Source organism: Crinia signifera, chromosome 1 (assembly GCF_055691185.1).
Source record: "Crinia signifera chromosome 1, ASM5569118v1, whole genome shotgun sequence".
NCBI lineage: Eukaryota > Metazoa > Chordata > Amphibia > Anura > Myobatrachidae > Crinia > Crinia signifera.
Window position 1 is genome coordinate 401,884,001 of NC_139217.1, and position 19,438 is coordinate 401,903,438.

At 48.3% G+C, this 19,438-nt stretch overlaps 1 pseudogene; it reads left to right on the forward strand.

Annotated features, from left to right (window-relative positions):
• Window positions 1-550: 550 nt before the first annotated feature.
• LOC146045130 (U2 spliceosomal RNA) lies at window positions 551-770 on the forward strand (annotated as a pseudogene).
• Window positions 771-19,438: the final 18,668 nt, after the last annotated feature.

Genomic DNA, 19,438 nt, shown 5'->3' on the forward strand with positions numbered 1-19,438 from the left:
CTAGCTGCTGCACAGCTGCACTCATTAATCACTGACACATTTTAAAAGATCCACAGATGGAGCTAATTAGCTCACTTGTGATTCTGTGAGGAGACCTGCAAAACATGCACTGTTGGTAGCTCTCGAGGACAAGGTTTGGCTACCCCAGTTCTAGAAGGTACTAAATGAATAAGTAGTATCTGATTGGTTGCTATGGGCAACATCCCCATCTTCGATAGAACTCCCATCTTAGTAAATTTACATGTCATAAACTCTGTCACACAGACATACAGTACAGTACAAATATATAATTGCTGGTTGCTGTGACTACTTTACGCATACCTCCCAACATGACCCTCTCCAGGAGGGACACATTGCTCTGCCCCTGGACTTCCTTGGTAATCTATGATTGCCATCACCTGTGGGGAGCTAGGTAATTGATAAGAAAGGTGTTTCACCACAGGTGATAGCAATCATACATTACCAGGGAAGTCCAGGGGCAGAGCATTGTGTCCCTCCTGGAGAGGGTCATGTTGGGAGGTATGCTTTACGTGTCCTATTGGTGTCTTTAGTCGCTTCTCGGCCTTTTGGCTAAGATCAAGTGTAGTATCTGTTCTTATCAGTGGGTATGGACTGGCCTCTGGCAGAGAATAGAGAAAGGCTGAACTGAGTAGCTGCTCTGATGGGCGGAGGGTGTGGGACCCCTCTTTTTTGCCTGGGAGTGGTGAAAAGTTTGGCTGAGTACCTTCACCTCTGCCTTTGGTAGGAGGTGTTGTTTCCGTAAATCCACTGGTAAGAGGGGGGGAGAAACACTGGGCCTAGTAGTTTGACTCTCCTGACGGGGTTCGTAGCCCTCGAAGGATGAGCAGCGAAAGGCTCAGTCTAGTATCCATTCCCAGGGAGCGGAGAAAAGCTGAGACCGAGTAGATTGGTCCAGGTTGGGGCAGGCCCCCACCCTGGGCACAGCGAAAAGCTCAGCCTAGTATCTTAACCCTGGGAGCGGAGAAACACTGGGACTGAGTAGATTGCTCTTCTGAGGGGGGTGCAGCCCCTAAGGGAGTCTTTCGAAAAGCCCAGTGGAGTACCCATTCCCATGCCAGGGGCTGGAAAATGCCTGCTGGTGAGATGGAGAAAAACTTGGTCGGACGCTGATTGGTCGGCTGCCTGGAGCCCGAGGCTGCACTGTGCCCCCGGGGTAACTCGGGGGTGCCTGATTTGCACTGGTGATGTCCAGCACCATGCACTGAATGGCACTTGCACCGCGCACTTCCCTCTAGGTTAGGCTACACGTCCTTACCTCGTCCTTTTGGATGGGGTAGGACAATTTTTTACACCCCCACCCCGGCCTTCTGGCTAGGGCCTCTTTTTATTTCTTTCTTTGATTTGCACTTTTGAGCACTTCACGTTTTTCGTTAGTTTGTCACGTTTTTTTGATTTGGGTAGTGCGGCTGTCCCTAACGGGCCTTCCGTTCCCCAAACGTGGCTGGGACTCTTCACCTTTTGGGGAGAGTCCCGGTCCCCTCGAGGGCAACCCCGAGCCGCAAGGCGGAGGGAAGCCTAAGCGGGTCTCTCCAAACCTTCGGGTGCGGAGGACCCACCGTCCAAAACCCTTCCGGGGGTGGAGGAAACGCGGGTCTCTCTGAGCTTCGGCGAAGAGGACCCACCGATCCCTTTTTTCCCTTCCTCGGCCTTATGGTTGAGGGGGGTTAGGGGAACCATGGGGCCTTTCTCCTTTGGGAGAGGGTCCACACGTTCGTACGGCTGCCCCCTTTGCACGTGTTTAGGCACAGCACTGGTGGTGGTGGGAGCACACCTCGGGCTCCCTGAGTTTCTTCAAACTCATTGGTGTCTTTAGTCTGCCATTTCTGTGTGTTCCCTTTGTATGAGCTCTAACCTTTTATACTTTACACAGCCAGACTGTGAGCATATGTGTAGGGCAACTCCTTGTTCAAATGCTTATTGCTGTATTCATAATCCCAAATGTTCCCTTCACAGCATAACAATGTGGTGTGAAGTGCAAGTGCTAGGTCAGTTCTAACTTCTGCTATTAAGCTCAAATATGGTGGAAATGAGTGTCCTCATATACATTATCATATAGTCAGGGCCAGTGCTACCACTAGGCAGCTTTAGGCAATTGCCTGGGGCGCCGGCCACTGGAGGGTGGCATGAAGTGAGATCATGCTCTCACCAGCACGCCCTGACTCACCAACAACCCCTGCGTAGCGTGTGCATGTCAACGGCGCCCGCATTACCCCCATCCCAGTGGAGCTGGTGCAGTAACACCCCCCCTCCCCAGACCAGGCGCTGGAGCAGGTGAGCGGTGGGTCTACCGCTGGAGCAGGTGAATGGCGCCGGCATCTGACTCACATGATGGAGCAGATGAACGGCGCTCACCCCCCACCCCCGTGGAGCAACTGAGCGGCCAGGCGGCTCTCCGCACCCCGCCCCCGGTGGATCGGGCGCTGAAGCAGGTGGCCGGCGGGTCGGCCGCATCCCCACTCTCAGGTGAGCGGCGCCAGCAATCCCCCCCATTTTGCCTGGAGTGGCTGGCACCGACACTGTATATTATCATCCTTCTTTGGAACCTTAGTACATTAAGAAATTGAATATAAAATGAGTTTTAAATATCCCTTTTGTTACCAACTTACCCACTTTTAAACAGCTTTCCTCTGGTGGTTTAATCTTGGTGAGAATAACACTATAGCAGGTCTAGTAAAGAATCAAATTGAACCTGAGGCTATTGATTAATTTCTGCCACTGCATATATACCAGGAGCTTTATGTTCTAAGGCAGCAGGAGATTTATTTGTTAGACTATCAAAGTTTAACTTCAAGAGAAATCTTCTTTCTAATTGTGTCTGCATAAAACCCTGCTCATTGGCATCTGCTGAAGACAGCATGAAAGGAACAAGTGTAAAGCTGTAAAGCTTTATTCTCCTCTGCTCTGGTCCCTGATCCTCTTGTCTCTGAAGCACTAGCACCTCCTGACTTTTCCCTGTGCGTAGGTTAGTTATCTAGCCAGAACTTCTCAGAAAGTTTATTGCGTTCAGCCACCTTTCTCCATACACTTTAAGACTGATCACATGCTGTGAATATTGTTCATCTAGGTTTTCTCTTTAAATTTAAGAACCAGTGCAGCAATAAACTAGTATTTTCTGATCAGCCCTATCAAAATACCAGTTTTACGGAACCTGATGCTATCCAGTGTATGTGGAACTACACGTCCAATCATAGTCATACTTAATTTCCTTCACAGACTCCCAAAAACATGTGCAACTCCCATCCTCCTGTCCCTGGATAGGGTTGCATGTAATCTGCTGGGCCTGTAAAGGTGCCGCAAATATACTAACCACCACTATAGTGAGGGGGCATAGTGCTATACACTGCTGAAAAGGAAATGTTCTCCATATTCCATTGCCTAATTACCTTTTACACTATTACCTCAATTAGAAGGCTTGCCAATTACTTACACCTGCTTCTGCATCCATCAGAAAAAAGGGGAGTATTCAATGTTTTTATTCTCCATGAGCAGCGAATCCTGTTCAGGATCATCAATGAAAAGGAGACACTGCTATGGGGGGGGAGACCTGAAGGCAGGAGGGAGGGAGCAGTGGCACGTGGCGGGGGGGAGCAGCAGCTGATGCTGTTGGTGTCACATTGAAGGCAGGAGTGAGCAGCGTCACGGGGCAGGGGGGGGGGGATCAGCAGCCACTGTCACTTGGAAGGGAGGAGGGAAGGGAGCAGCGTCACGGGGCAAGGGGGAGCAGCAGCATCTGGAAGGGAGAAGCAGCAAGGGAATCCTTCTGCCGCTGACCTCCTGGTCAGCGCCGGGGGAAGCCGCTGGTCACAGGAGCATGCCCCTGCGTCCAGCGACCATTAGGGAGTACACACGGGAGCGCGCAGCTGGCAATTTATCACCAGTAGCACTCCAAATCACTGGCAATATGGTCGCTCAGCGACCATATTCCCAGCGATTTCAGCCAATATCGCCCCCATGTGTACACACCTTTTGTGTGCCTTGAGGACCGTGGTTGGAAATGCCTGTGTTAGAGGCATTGATGGGACCTGCATTTGGAGGGCATGCCGATTCCTGAGAGGAATTGATGGGACCTGCCACAAGGATGATCTAGGGGTGACTTTTGATAGGCTGGCTCTCAGTTTAGTTATATGGGTAAGGGGCTGCTGCAGAAGGCAGCAACTACCCCTTCTGTGGTTAGTATTTCTGGGGCAGGACAATTCAACGGTATAGCACAATGCATGAAAACAACAGAAAGACAGCACTATTAAGGAGTCATCCATTTAAACCCATCTTCGAAATTTAGATTGTCCCTTTGGATGATACAGTAGTGTGCAAAGATTGAAGACGATTAGTTAAAGCATTCAAGCGTTATCGTGGAAAATCCACACACACACAGTCAGGAATCAGCTCCCTCCGTGTCTGGCTGCTGACTGTGTACTGTCTCCAAGGTTCCGGCTAACACCTTTAGGATTAATGCTACTGTGTCACGGCCTGGACTGTCTGTGTTCCCGGCACTGACCTGGGTGCGCCAGTGGAGGGCGCAGGGAACTGGAAGCGAGGAGGCTTGAGATAGCTGGAGCTCATGCACGGAGACAGGAGGGAGATGAACTGCCGGGGACACAGGGGATTGGCTGAAACCTAAAGCGGAGGCGCAGGGTCTAAGCCGACAGTGGTATTCACCAGGGACCCCCGCAAGGGGATATGGACTTCGCTGCAACTGCCGACCAGGTCGCGGCCCTCTGCCCAGGTTCCCCTGTGGCTTTGGCGGAGTTGAGGCACAAGAGTCTTTTAACAGGGTACTTAAACCATCGATGGTGGTCGATGGCACTAAATGCTATACAGCAACACGGAGGGTACTTGAGAGATGAGTGATGCGGCCTGGAAGCCGAGGATGACACGGGGGTAACACAGAGGGACGCTGGAGATACTGGAGACACTTGGTGACACTGGGGCGGCTAGGGAGCCGATACCTGAGATCACTGGGGATCGCTGGAGCGGCTAGGGAGCCGGTACTTGAGATCACTGGGGATCGCTGGAGCGGCTAGGGAGCCGGTACTTGAGATCACTGAGGATCGCTGGAGCGGCCTGAGAGCCGAGGGGAGACAGGTAGGGAACCCACGGATAACCGGACACTGAGAGAGTAACCTGGGCTGCACGAGAAGACAGGATCACACGGCAGATGGAAACACGTGGAGACTTCTGGCAGGAGTGGAATAACCAGGACGCTGAGAGTAACACAGGTGACAGCGGACTCAGGAAACCGGACCTCTGGAGCACGTGGGGAGTCTTGACAGGAGCTTAACGCTGGAGAACTCACAGGTAAACTGACGAGTTGTTCAAGACAAGGAGGAGACTGTGAGCTGGGTTTTTATCCCTCCAGGTGATGAGGGAATCAGACGCAGGTGATGGAATTAGCCGCAGCAGCAGCACACAGACCAGGAAGTGAGTTGGAGCTTACCTGGATCATGTGACCCGCAGCTTGATCAGGGAATACACCTGGAGCTCACAGTGACGCAGGGGCGACTTGGAAGCAAAAGACATCACGCCAGGGATTGCCGACTGTGCCGGCAGCCGACCTACGGAGGACACTACCCCAGCGTGCCGGTAAGGGGCGCATGCGAGCAGTGCGAGAACCGGGGTTCATGACAGTACCCCCCCTTTAAGGGTGGGCACCGAACACCCTTTGGGCTTACTCGGATTGTCTTTATGAAAAGCTGCAATCAAACGGGGAGCATGCACATCTGCAGCATTGATCCAGCTTCTTTCTTCTGGGCCATAGCCCTTCCAATCGATGAGGTATTGGATGTTTCCATATCTTTTGCGAGAATCCACCACCTTATCGACCTCGAATTCAACCCCTCGATGGGTATAGACTCTGGGGAGCTCAGGAGTGGTACTTTGGAACCGGTTGAGGACGAGAGGTCGCAATAAGGATATGTGGAAGGAATTTGGGATCTTCAGGTATGGTGGTAACTTCAGCTTATAAGCTACCGGGTTGATCCTTCGGATCACAGGGAATGGCCCAATGAATCGGGGGGCGAATTTCATGGACGGGACTCGTAGGCGAAGATTTCGAGTGGAGAGCCATACTTTGTCACCAAGTTTTAACTGAGGAACTGCTCTTCTTTTACGGTCAGCAAAGAATTTGTATCTTTTTGAGGCTTTCTTGAGAGAAACATGCACATTTTTCCAGACTTGTGAAAAATGTTTAAGTGTGGACGATGCGGCAGGCACTTCCAAGGCTGGTAAAGGCTCAAAGGTTGGTGGTCGAGGGTGTTGACCGTAAACTACGTAGAAAGGAGAGTAGCCAGTAGCAGAGTGGTATCTGAAGTTGTGGGCAAATTCAGCCCAAGGCAGTAGACTGACCCAGTTGTCCTGTGACGAGGAGGTATACAGACGGAGGAATGCTTCCAGATCTTGGTTAACTCTCTCTGTTTGCCCGTTAGACTGCGGGTGGTACGCTGTGGAAAAGTTCAATTTTACCTTCAGGGCAGAACAGAGAGCTCTCCAGAAGCGGGCTACAAATTGCACTCCACGATCGGAGACAATGTCTGCAGGGAGTCCATGAATTCGAAAGATGTGTTGAATGAAGATCTGGGCGAGCTTGGGAGCAGAGGGCAGGCCAGTCAATGGAATGAAATGTGCCATTTTGGAGAACCGGTCTACCACCACCCAGATGGTATTACATTCTTGAGACTTAGGGAGTTCAGAGATAAAGTCCATGGAAATGTGCGTCCAGGGACGCATGGGAGTGGGCAACGGAAGGAGAGAACCTGCAGGGGACTGACGATGGACTTTATGCTGGGCACAGGTAGGACATGAGGCCACGAAATCCTGGACATCTTTTTTCATGTGAGGCCACCAATATGACCGGCGAAGAATTTCCAGGGTTTTGTGAACGCCTGGGTGACCGGAGAAAGGCGAGGCGTGAGCCCACGATAAGACTTTGTGCTGGAGCCCTGGTAGAACCAGCATCTTTCCTCGAGGTGGCACGGGTGACACATGGGTGGCGGCAAAGGCTGTAGGACTGATGATGGGACGTTGTTCTTGTAGCACTGTGTCATCTTCCATAGAGCGGGACAGTGCATCAGCTTTTGCATTCTGGGACCCAGGACGATAGAAAATTTTAAAACTGAATCGTGAGAAGAATAAGGACCAACGAGCTTGGCGGGAATTAAGACACTGGGCTGTCTGGACGTACAGTAAGTTCTTGTGATCTGTGAAGATGGACACGGGAAACTTGGCCCCTTCTAACAGATAACGCCATTCTTCCAGTGCAAGTTTAATTGCCAACAACTCTTGATCGCCAATGGAGTAGTTTTTCTCGGCAGGGAGGAATTTCCGGGAGAAAAACCCACAGGGGTGCTGTTTGCCATCGTCTGTAACTTGAGAGAGCACAGCACCAACACCCACATTCGAGGCGTCGACTTCCAAGAGGAAGGGTTTGTCTGTGTCTGGCTGCTTGAGAATGGGGGCAGATATGAAGGCTTGTTTTAGCAGGTGGAATGCGGACAAGGCTTCTTCGGACCAGACAGCTGGATTGGCACCTTTTTGGGTGAGAGCTGTGATAGGAGCGATGAGGGTGGAGAATCCTTTGACAAATTTTCTGTAGTAATTGGCAAAGCCAATAAAACGCTGGACTGCTTTGAGAGTGGTTGGTTGGGACCAACTGTTGATGGCTTCGAGTTTTGCGGGATCCATTCGCAACTCTGAGCCAGACACGATATATCCTAGGAAGGATATCTGGGGAACTTCGAATGTGCACTTGGAGAGTTTACCGTACAACTTATTGGCACGTAAACGGGATAGCACTTCTTTGACTTGAGAACGATGGGACTGGAGATCTGAAGAAAAAATTAGAATGTCGTCGAGGTAAACAACAAGATATTTATATAGAACATCTCTAAAAATTTCATTGACGAATTCTTGAAAGACGGCGGGTGCATTACTGAGACCGAAGGGCATCACTAGATACTCGTAATGCCCATCTCTAGTGTTGAAGGCAGTCTTCCATTCGTCGCCTTGGCGAATTCTGATCAGATTATACGCCCCTCTGAGGTCAAGCTTGGTAAAAATTTTCGCACCTTTGATGCGATCAAATAACTCAGTGATCAAGGGAAGAGGATAACTGTTCTTGATGGTTATCTCATTGAGACCTCTATAGTCTATGCATGGGCGTAACCCTCCATCTTTTTTTTTCACGAAAAAGAATCCTGCACCAGCAGGGGAGGTAGAGGGTCGGATGAAACCTTTCTGGAGATTTTCTTGGATATACTCAGACATCGCTTTGGTCTCAGGGATTGACAGAGGATAGGTACGCCCCTTAGGAGGGGACTTCCCAGGGAGGAGATCGATGGGACAATCCCACCGGCGGTGTGGAGGCAGAACATCAGCGGCTTGTTCACTGAATACATCACTGAATGCATGGTACACTGAGGGAAGACCTGGAAGGCTTTTGACTGCGGAAGATCAGACCGGAGTTACTTCAGTCAAGCAATGTTTCTGGCAGTATTCGCTCCATTCCACAATTTGGAGAGATCTTCAATCGATACGGGGGTTGTGGAGTTGTAGCCATGGTAGCCCTAACACAAGGTCATAAGAGGATTTAGGAATGACCAGGAAGTCCATACATTCTTGATGAAGTACACCTACATGGAATGAGACAGGAACTGTCCGATACACAATATCGCTTCCGGGGATTCTGCTTCCATCCACTGCTGTTAGGAAGTGAGGCTGGGAAAGGGGCAGAATTGGAATTTTACACTTCTTTACCAGCTCGGCTGAGATAAAGTTCCCTGCAGCCCCGGAGTCTGCCAGGGCTGAGACTTGCAGGGTGCCCACAGGGGACACAAGGGCAACAGGTAGAATCAAGTCAGTGGTGGGAGGAGTTTTACTGAGACAACCTAACCTGACTCCCCCACTGCAGGTTAGGGCTTGGCGTTTCCCGGACGCTCGGGACAGGACCCAATGAAGTGACCGGGGGCGGCACAGTAAATACATAATTTTTCTTTCTGCCTCCTAGACCGTTCTTCTGTGGATAACCTAGATCTACCTATTTGCATAGGTTCTTCTGTAGTGGTTGTCGCAGGACGGTGCAGAGGCGGAGACGGAACTCGGGGAACTACTTTCTTTAATTTTTCTAGACCTCGCTCCCTTAGGCGCAGGTCTATTTTGACACACAAGGAAATTAATTCTTCAAGCTGCTCAGGGAGATCTCGGGTGGCAAGTTCGTCTTTGATGCGTTCTGAGACGCCCAACCAGAAGGCGGCTGTCAGCGCCTCATTGTTCCATTTGAGCTCGGAGGCAAGCGTCTGGAATTGAACCACGTATTGGCCCATGGAGCGAGAGCCCTGTTTGAGGCGGAGAATTTCTGTAGAGGCTGATGCAGGCCTTCCTGGCTCATCGAATATCCGTCGGAAGAGAGAGACGAATCTGTCATAGTCGGTGAGAATTGGATCAGATCTTTCCCAGAGAGGTGATATCCAATCTAGGGCAGAACCAGTGAGCAAGGAAACGATATATGCTATCTTGGTCCTGGCAGTCGGAAAGTTCTGTGGTAGAAGCTCAAATTGGATATCACATTGGTTTAAGAAGCCTCTACAGCCTTTGGGATTGCCATCATATTTATTAGGGGTAGGCAGCTGAAGACGGGGAATATACGTTGGGGCATGAGTGGCAGGCTGATTAGATACCGGTGGCGGAGGTGGCCGGAGGGACTGCTGGAGGGAATCCAGACGAGTGGACACATCCTGGAGGTATGTAATCACCTGCTGCTGCGTCGCTTCCTGCGTTTCTATACGCGAGGTGACATCTTGGAGAGCCGCTGGCCCCACACTATGGTCGCGTGCCGAGTCCATCGGTCTTGAACAATCTGTCACGGCCTGGACTGTCTGTGTTCCCGGCACTGACCTGGGTGCGCCAGTGGAGGGCGCAGGGAACTGGAAGCGAGGAGGCTTGAGATAGCTGGAGCTCATGCACGGAGACAGGAGGGAGATGAACTGCCGGGGACACAGGGGATTGGCTGAAACCTAAAGCGGAGGCGCGGGGTCTAAGCCGACAGTGGTATTCACCAGGGACCCCCGCAAGGGGATATGGACTTCGCTGCAACTGCCGACCAGGTCGCGGCCCTCTGCCCAGGTTCCCCTGTGGCTTTGGCGGAGTTGAGGCACAAGAGTCTTTTAACGGGGTACTTAAACCATCGATGGTGGTCGATGGCACTGAATGCTATACAGCAACACGGAGGGTACTTGAGAGATGAGTGATGCGGCCTGGAAGCCGAGGATGACACGGGGGTAACACAGAGGGACGCTGGAGATACTGGAGACACTTGGTGACACTGGGGCGGCTAGGGAGCCGATACCTGAGATCACTGGGGATCGCTGGAGCGGCTAGGGAGCCGGTACTTGAGATCACTGGGGATCGCTGGAGCGGCTAGGGAGCCGGTACTTGAGATCACTGAGGATCGCTGGAGCGGCCTGAGAGCCGAGGGGAGACAGGTAGGGAACCCACGGATAACCGGACACTGAGAGAGTAACCTGGGCTGCACGAGAAGACAGGATCACACGGCAGATGGAAACCTGTGGATACTTCTGGCAGGAGTGGAATAACCAGGACGCTGAGAGTAACACAGGTGACAGCGGACTCAGGAAACCGGACCTCTGGAGCACGTGGGGAGTCTTGACAGGAGCTTAACGCTGGAGAACTCACAGGTAAACTGACGAGTTGTTCAAGACAAGGAGGAGACTGTGAGCTGGGTTTTTATCCCTCCAGGTGATGAGGGAATCAGACGCAGGTGATGGAATTAGCCGCAGCAGCAGCACACAGACCAGGAAGTGAGTTGGAGCTTACCTGGATCATGTGACCCGCAGCTTGATCAGGGAATACACCTGGAGCTCACAGTGACGCAGGGGCGACTTGGAAGCAAAAGACATCACGCCAGGGATTGCCGACTGTGCCGGCAGCCGACCTACGGAGGACACTACCCCAGCGTGCCGGTAAGGGGCGCATGCGAGCAGTGCGAGAACCGGGGTTCATGACATACTGCTTCCTCTACCCGTGTCAAAGTGGGGCAGGTGATCACTGATGTTTGAGGGCAGCACTGGTTGCTCTCAATGGATTGCTGATTGGCCAAAAGCACGAAGAGACTATGATGACATAAACCTCCGGTCAGGTTTATGGACACCCGCCATTCCAGTTCTCCCCACAACAACTGGGAGCATACCCCCCCTTTTTCCCTTTGGGAGTCAACTTCTGGAACAAGTGAGAAAAATTGTCTAATGCTATACTGATATTCCCATTTTTACGCAACATATCAGGCTGTACACCATTATTGATTATTCGTGTTTATTATATTGGGCTGAGTATCAGCCATATTAATGTGTTTATTATATGCAATTGCTTTTTTTATGTGAAACATCACAGTCTTTTATCAGTAATAAATAATTTGTAATACCCAATTGGTCATATCGTTCTATCCGAGCGCTCCACCATTTTATATATTGTTCGTTTCTTTCTTCTTTTGGGGGCTGACCTCCCCACAGTGGTAGCAGCTTGCCAAATCACTCACCTCAAAGCGCCTGTTGTATTATTCCACCTAGGTGGCATAATAGATACTAGCAGACTATGATGACGCTGCAGATGGAACCGGAAGTGACGCAGCGTGGTTCATCTCCACGGCAATGAAGTAGCAACAGGGGGCAGCGACACAACCATTTGGGGGGTGGTGACTGAGCATTTTGTGGGAGCGGTCCGGACAACACAGGACTGTCCGGACCACTGAAGGAAAGAGTCGTGATGGCTGCTCGACATCCCAAGCAGCCGATGCAACACGAAACATGGCCAGCCTGTCTTCACTTTAATGTTCACACAAAAGTTAATGGGCACAGCAAGAGAAGGGACCTGGGGACCTTGCCCTTTGGTGAGTTAACCCCCCACCCCCTAGCCTAGCTCATGGAGTTGCATTTTTGCAAAGTTTCACAAAACTTTTTTTACTTGTATTGTGCATTGGATTACTGTATGAATAATGTATTTGTGTTCATATGGTTTGTGTATTATCTGCAGATGTGTGTACAGCTTGTATCTTGTGTCACCTGTGCACAGAGCACAGCTGTCCCTGCATTTATATATATACTTTCCTCACTATCTATTCTTGTCCACATACTAAAGTATGCATTAGTAATGTATATGTAACAGAAAGTCAGTTTCAGCATCTAACAGAGGTGATGTTTACATTTTCCTAGGTAAATTATCACAGAGGAAACCGTAATATTACAGAAAGACTCCAGCTGCTTCTGTATCACATGGACAGCAGAAACTCAGGAAAAATTACCCCTACAGAATCTTCTTTAAACTTCTCATCCCCACATACAAGGCACCAGTGGCATATTTATAATGGGTGTAATTTGCGTAGTGCACACGGGCCCCTATGTCCCAGGGGTACCCACACTGAGCACACTGCACCCATTTTTTTTTAATACCTATCTTCCCACAATAAAGGTAGCAGTGCTGCTGTAATTGCAAGAAATATGTCCACTCCGCTATTTTTCCAGAGGTTTGTGCGTGCTCTGTAGTAGTCTAGTGCTCCGACTCTATTGCGCTGGGTGGTGCAGCGCTGCAGCCTGCAGAGAGGTGGGGGCCATACCTGCCTACTTTTGAAAACTAGTTTCAGGGAGACTTTAGCTGCTTGTAGAATGCACCAGTAAGAGGGTGTGTCACGCTGTGTCCAAAGGGCGTGTCTTAATAATGGCCATACCATACAATGGCCATACCTATCGCAACTAAGGGGTGTATCCTGCAGTGGCAGAAGAAAACACTGGAACACTCTGGGCCGGATTCAGATGTGGATGTTGCTACCTGTGGCACTGCTCTAAATGTTTGAAAGAAAAACCTTCTGCTTCTCTTGCTACCTATCCGTGTGTGTGTGTGTGTGTGTGTGTGTGTGTGTGTGTGTGTGTGTGTGTGTGTGTGTGTGTGTGTGTGTGTGTGTGTGAGAGAGAGAGAGAGAGAGAGAGAGAGAGAGAGAGAGAGACAGAAGAAAAGAGAGGTGCATTTGTCAGAAACTGAGGAGAAGTGTGTGAGAGATACAGAAGAAGGAGAAAGAGTGAATTTGTGTGAGAGAGGGAGGGAGGCAGCGAGGGAGAGGAAGGCAGAGGGAGAGAGAGGCAGGGAGGGAGAGGCAGGGAAAGGCAGAGAAAGGCACAGGCAGGAAAGGGGAGAGGCAGGAAAATGGAGGGAGAGGCAGGGAAAGGGAGGGGGAGGGAGAGAGAGGTGGAAGGTGAGAATGCACTGTGCCCTTTCCCTTGTGTACAGGTAGCGCTGTGAACCTGAACCAGACAGTTCCAATGCCAAAGGGGAGGGAATTAGGCAACCGGCTTCTGCAGGGTTGCTGGTGGTGGGCAGAATGGGACTGTGGCGGCACCACTTACTGGGGGATAATGGGACCATGGAGGCGCTGCCTGCATCACTACATTTACAAACAAAAAGACAACATTTTTTAGAAGGATGCAGGGGAGTGCCTGCTGGGCCTTTTAGCAGTTGCACCCTCCAATAGTTACACCACTGCACCCCTATATTACATAGCACACATCCCCCATACGCCAGTACACCCTCTGTATTGCATTATACACAGCCCCCACTATCCCAGTCCACACGTGCTCCACTAACCCAGTCAACACAGACCATACTCCCCCAGTCCACACTGCCTCCCACTGACCCAGTCCACATAGTCCAAGTACACACAGTGTATAAAAGTGGTAAAGTCACTGGATGAAGCTGGGGACCTGTAGTTTCACCTTGTACTAAGAAAATACAACAAATATGAAAATGGAAGCCACGCTTCCTATTAGGGTAAACTAGTAGGCTGAATGTCCTAATTTGGCACTTCAATGTAGGTTATTCCGCAGTATTAACCTCAAAAAACAAAAGAGAAGATAATTCATGGTGCAGTTTGTGATACCTTGATGATATTTTTTATAGGATATAGGGAATATATTCAGTCTCCGTACCCTTTTTTGGCCTTGATTAGGCCAAGTTCAATCACATATGGGGGTCCACCTGGGTGGTTGTGGAGTTACATGATACCTAGGGATCTGGACTTACAAACATTGGGACTTTTTGTGAGCTGTAGACAGGGGGATACCTGGGTTTACACCTAACCCCCATACACCTACAAACAAGCCATTTTTGTTAAAACGGCCAGACATGATCTGTGGAATATTAAAGGAGTTGGGAACTGCTAGCTGTGTGACCCACATACTTCTTGATTGAACTTGGCCTAAGCGAGGGCAATAAAGGGTATGGAGGCTGAATAAATTCCATCTGGCTCGTCGGGGGTAGGGGGGGAGGGGGTCTCTTTGCAGATGGTCAGTAAGTACAGTAAAAATGTCACATACTGTAGGTTTTGTTAAGTAATGAGTAAGGAGCTTTATTTCATACTCATAACGCATAACTCCATATTCATTACTCACCTTTTCAGGCAAGCCTATCATATTTAAGTTCCATACGCATAACCCTCTGCGGCACTTATGTATTATATAGCTTCCCTTCTGGACTTGTAACTCGGTGGGACTGCTATGCTATTATTGGTGCCTGTCCTTGTGTTTACCACCTATGTCCCTATAGATTGTAAGCTTGCAGCAGGTACCTCCAACCTCTATGTCTGTCTGTTTTAACTAGTTTGTTCTTTCAGTGTTGTCGACATTTGTAAAGCGCAAACGGAATCTGCTGCGCTATATAAGAAACTGTAAATAAATACCTCCCAACATGACCCATTCCAGGAGGGACAGAATGCTCTGTTTCTGGACTTCTCTCTTTAACCTCTTTCAAACGGGTTCATTGATAACAAAGGTGCTTCAACACAGGTGATAACAATCATTAATTAAGGGGGAAGTCAAGAAACAGAGCAATGTGTCCCTCCTGGAGGGGATTATGTTGGAAGATATGTTATTCACCTTATGTAAAAAGAGTGTTGCAGCCAGTGTCAGACTGGGGCATGAAGGTCCCACCGGGGGGAATGCAATGTTAGGGGTTCATTAATAAGGGTTTGGCCAGGCTCCAGTGGGGGTGTGGCCAACCATAACATAGTTTTGGCTATGAGTGTAGGATCTGTGACCCTCAATGAATACATATTTTGTAAATAGTGCTAGTGCATGCATGAAAATGTAACACATTAAGCAATGCATTGTAGAAAACACACCCTAGTCCAATGTATAATGTACAGGTCGAGTATCCCGTATCCGAGTATCCGTTATCCGAATTATTCCGAAATACGGACATTCCAGAAAGTGAAAAAAAAATGTTTTTTTGCTAAAAACTCACTGGGGACATCTGTAACAGCATCACTGGGGACATGATATGTAACTGGCACTATATATGTACAAGAAAATGATTGCTTGGCATTCAAATTCAGTGCTGAGATAGTACACACATTTTGTTTCACGTTTTGAAACCTTGTTTTTTGAACAATTAAAATATATTTGTGTGTATTTTATGTGGTAATAAAATATATTTGTGTGTATATTATGTGTTTATACAGCATACATGCAAGATACTTCAAAATACATCATTGAAAAATTAAAATATTCCGAAATACGGAATAATCCGTTATCCAAAATTCTCCTGGTCCCGAGCATTTTGGATACGGGATACTCAACCTGTATAACTCAAGTACACTAGCATAGAGTCTGGAAACTGATTCCAAGAAGAGGTGGTGGGCCCACAGGGAGTGGAGCACACCGGGGGTTTCCCCTATTCCCTTGTGTTTTTTAAGCTGCAATCATTTATACTGCAAATCAAACTGGTTTTGCGGTGTAAATGAATGCCACTTCAACAAAACACGTCCATCCAGGTTGGCACCTAATCCTGGTAGGAGGTGCCAACCTGGATGGACGTGGATTTGTTTTTTCCTGGTATCACTGTCTGATTGTGTTTTCCTGGGACTCACTATCACTCTATGCGAACTTGAGAACTGCTGCATTTCAGTTCTCCACCATTCTCGGTAACAGTACATTTCCGACCACTTTGTCACCATTTTGTTTTAACGTTTGATGTTTTAAATTGTTGTTTTAATAAATGGTACTACACCATATATTATTTCCTTGTCGTTTTGGGAAATGTTTGGAGTCCATTTTTCATATCTGAGGAGACTATAAGACCAGGTCCTTCCTGTTTTATTCACTTTGTGACCACTATTAAGGCGGAGAAGAGGAACGTTGTCCCCCTAAGAGGGATGTATGGTATTTATGGTACTTGTGAGTTATCCGGGCTGCCGATTTTGTCCTTAAGTTTGGTTAACTTAAGGACACCTGACCGACGCGATGCCCGCGATTTAGCCCCAAATCGGGGGCATCGCGTCGGTCGTGGCCGTTATAAGGGGCCGCGACGCGATGCCCACGATTTCCCATAGACAGTAATGTTAAAAGACACGATGGACCCGATTTCCCATAGACAGTAATGTTAAAAGACGCGATGGACCCGATTTCCCATAGACAGCAATGTTAAAATAAAATGACCATGTGAAATTGGCCAATATGTTTTTTTTTTTTTTTCCAAATGTATTTTATTGAAGCTTAAGTGATGGGACAGTATACAATGAAAATATACGTATATACATTGTATAAGAGTATTCGAACAAAAAATTGCACACTTATATCTTGTAATAATCTGAGGCAATGAGAAGCTTCAAAAACCTTTTTCTAACTTTATATAACAGTTCTAATCTCAAGAGTAATACACACGTATCTAGAGTAGGAATCTGTCCTGCACGAGATAGATTATGCGAGTTGTATCAGATTACTATACACATGTATAGTATGAAGGACCTTGTATCGATAAAATGCAATAATCTGTAACTCGTCTAGAAAGGTGTGTGTATAACAAAACTAAATTTTGTCCAAAACAGTGGACAAAATACTATATACTACATTAACAAAGCAAACCTTTGGTGCCCGCCCGGTCCCCGAGGCCGCCGATCCATCCATAGGGCAGTCCGTCCATGGGAGAAGTTCGAGTAAGAAGAGGAGTAGGGAGGGAGGGCGAAGAGGGGGGGGGGGAGGAGAAAGGTGGTCTTATATGGGGATTGGGTCTTTATTGCCAAGGAGCTGATAGGAGTACCAGGTCGTAGATTGGAAACATTGCCTAAGAGCAAGTTTAGTTGCAGGGGGTAGGGTCTGGATAAATTTATTCCAGCATCGAAATAGAGCAGGTGTCAAGGTTTCTTTGTGCTGGGAGGTCTCAAGCCAGTCCATTGTGAACAAGAAGAGTAAACGGGAGGTGGCCATGGGTAATGTGGGTTTGACATCATGAATCCATTGCTGTAGGATTGCCTTGCGGCCAACGGCCGATAGGATCATTATTAATTTTTTATCATCTTTAGGTATGCCTGATTGATCTGCTAGGTAGCCAAAGATTGCCCATGGAGCTGTGCAGCTGAATGAGATGCCCAGGACTGTGGTGCCATATATGTGTAGCTCGGACCAAAATTGACGAATATGAGGGCATTCCCAAAAACAGTGCATTATATCAGCCTCTGTGGCGAGACACTTGGCACAGCCCGCAGTGTCAGATATGCCCATTAAATGTCTTCTCTTGGGGGATAGATATGCCCGGTGGAACATCTTATATGTCATCTCCTGGTAGGAGCTTGCCGGAATAAGTTTCAAAGATGAACAAAAGGTTTCAACTATCTGCTCAGATGAAATGGAAGCAATTTGGGAAGCCCATTTATCAATTTGTGGTAAGTCAGTCTCGGGATCAATCTCGACCCGGATTCGTGAATAAATTAGAGATGTAGAGTAGGAGCCTATACGTATAAGCGCGTCCACAGGATTGACATAATCAGCGTCTTGTAATTTAGGCAGTATTTTCTGTATATAGTGGATAGCTTGGGCATAGAAAAATCTATGGGCGGGGTTAATGTTGAATTTTTCCTTCGCCTCGTCGAATGAAAGCGGTATGTTTGAATTTAAGAGGTCACGAATACTCCGTATACCGTGTGAACGCCAAGCAGTAAAGGGTAGTGCCGCATTTCCTTGTTGAAATTCTAGGTTTCCGACTAGCGGGAGAAAGAGGGAGTGTAGAGATTGGAGACCAAGGGACTTTCTAGCCAGCTTCCAAGCCTGGGCAGTAGAGCGCAACAAAATATTATCTGAGTGAGGGATTTTTAAGGCAGAAGGGGTGGCGTGTAATAAGTAGCTGAGAGAAAGGGGGGTACATAATTGGGATTCTAGAGCCACGTCTGTATATATACTTGTATCCCTAATCCAGTCCATGGCAAAACGAAGAAGACAAGCAACATTATATTGTCTAATGTCTGGTAGGTTTACTCCCCCTTTAAACGTTGTTTGGGAGAGTTTTTTGGCGCTAATCCTGGGTCTTTTGTTATTCCAGATGAATCTAGTAATTGCAGAGTTTAGGGCGGTGAGGTCTGATTTAGAAATTAAAAGTGGGGTCATTTGGAGCACATAGAGCAGTTTAGGGAAACTGGCCATTTTAATTAAATTACATCTGCCTAGAAAATTAAGTGGTAGAGTATTCCAGAGACTGAGTTCAGTTTTAATTTTGTGGATAATCGGTTGTAAATTATTGGAGTATAGGTTTACCGGGTTAGCGGGCAGTTGAATACCTAGGTAAGTGATATAGGAGTTGGTCCATCGAAAGGGGAATGGGGTAGTCCAACCCAATCTCGCCTGACCATGTATAGCAAGTGCCTCTGATTTCTCGAGGTTAATCGAGAAGCCTGCAAAGGTTGAGAATTCGTTTATAGTCTCGATGAGTAAAGGGACAGTGCGGTGAGGTTCGGAGATAAAAAGTAAAATATCATCCGCAAATGCAGTAATACGGAGTTCCCTATTACCAATCTGGATTCCCTTGAATCCAGGGAGTAGCAGAATGTAGCGTATAAGGGGCTCCAGGGCTATGTTAAAGAGAAGAGGGGACAGAGGGCATCCCTGTCTAGTGCCTCTTTCCAAAATAAATGGCAGGGAGGTGACATTATTAACTGTTACTTGTGCCGTGGGTGTATCGTAAAGGGTACGTATAAGGTCACGAAAGGATGGGCCAAAGTGCTGAAAGTGCAGTACTCTATCCAAATGTGACCAAGCTATTTTGTCGAATGCTTTTTCTGCATCTAAATTAATAAGTATGTTTGTAAGTGTTTTCTGGGTACGCGAATGTGTTATGGCGGCAATAGCAGCCCTAATTCCCTGTACTGATTGCCTACTTTTAACAAAGCCAAGTTGCGCGGGCGAAATTAGACTAGAGAGGCATGTTTGGAGTCGGTTGGCCATCAACTTAGTCAAGATTTTGAAATCCTGGTTAAGGAGTGAGATGGGTCTATAAGAGCTGACAAGTGAGGGGTCTTTGCCAGGTTTTGCAAGTACTATAATTTTTGCTTCATTGAAGCGGAGGGGCATTTCTTTGGATTGAAGGATATGGTTGTACAGGG